Genomic DNA, 1,288 nt, shown 5'->3' with positions numbered 1-1,288 from the left:
AATCGATGGTTCATTTTCATCTTCTTCTTCTCTATTGCTAATGGTGATGGCAAATAACTGGCATCCCTTTTGCATGCTCCGCTTAAGCTGCATTGCGGAAATCATATGAAGAGACATGGGTCTCTAAATCCCAGTGATTACTATGGGAGAACCATGGTCATCATCACACTCGATCCTTTTCAAGTGACAATCCATCTTGGCTCTGTGGGCATAAAGGTAATCCATGCCAAGTATGATGCCATATGATTCAAGTGGTGTAACTCTAAGGTCTACTAAGGTTGTGGTATTGTCAATCTGAAGATGACATCCCTTAACCTCTGATTCCACTAACACTCTAGCCCCTGAAGCTAACTCCACTTCCCAACTGAAACCTTGTCTAATTGCCACTAGCCCGCAACGCTCCACAACCAATGGAGATATAAAGGAGTTAGTAACTCTTGAATCAAATAATATAGATACATTGCTACCACTGATCATACCTGCAGCCTCAATAACTATCGCCTGATGCTCTACCTAGCAGTTGTCAACCACTGCGAAGACCCTATGGGACTTGCCCGTAGCCCCAATTGTAGGCTTTGATGCTGCCACCCACTAACTGCCTGCCATCTAACCCTGAGGACACCCTCTCACCATGTGTTCCATATCTCCACATGTGAAACAAGCACTGCATGCCTGAAACTGGACACACTGAGGCCTAGAATAAGACTACCCCTTGTCCTACTAGAACCACTGTACCCACCCCTGGAGGACTATTGAGTCCTCACCGGAGGTGTGTATGGAACCTAGGGTCACTGATCTCACCTTTGACCCTGTGAATGCCACTACTTGGGCTTTAGGCCCTACTGACTCTGCGGAGGCCTATCTCTAGTTCTGTTGTGACTGCTATGGAGGAGTGGGTTTGGAGAACCCCGATGTGTGTCTGCTATCACCCTTCCAATGGATATTCTAAAATCCATATGTTTGGGGTATAGGGTTTTGGTTCTGGGACTGATCCCTTGTGTCCTGTGACTTGACATGAATCTCCTCTACTATCAGGGCCTTCTCCATGGCAACCTGAAGGCTTCCTGGAGTGGCCATCCTCACTAGTCCTGCTATGCCGGCATTCAACCCTCTAATGAAATGGTTGATGAGAAGCTTCTCATCTTTCAGGTTGTCCATGTACAGTAAGATCTCGAAGAACTTACTCTCGTACTGGGTCACTGAGAGACCCTTCTGTTGGAGCTCATGGAGCTCATCCACCCTATGCTATCTGTAATGCTCTGATAATACCTCTCCTTGAATTTCTCTG

Source organism: Cryptomeria japonica, chromosome 7, assembly GCF_030272615.1.
Source record: "Cryptomeria japonica chromosome 7, Sugi_1.0, whole genome shotgun sequence".
Classification (NCBI taxonomy): Eukaryota; Viridiplantae; Streptophyta; class Pinopsida; order Cupressales; family Cupressaceae; genus Cryptomeria; species Cryptomeria japonica.
Note: the sequence above shows the minus strand (reverse complement) of the source record.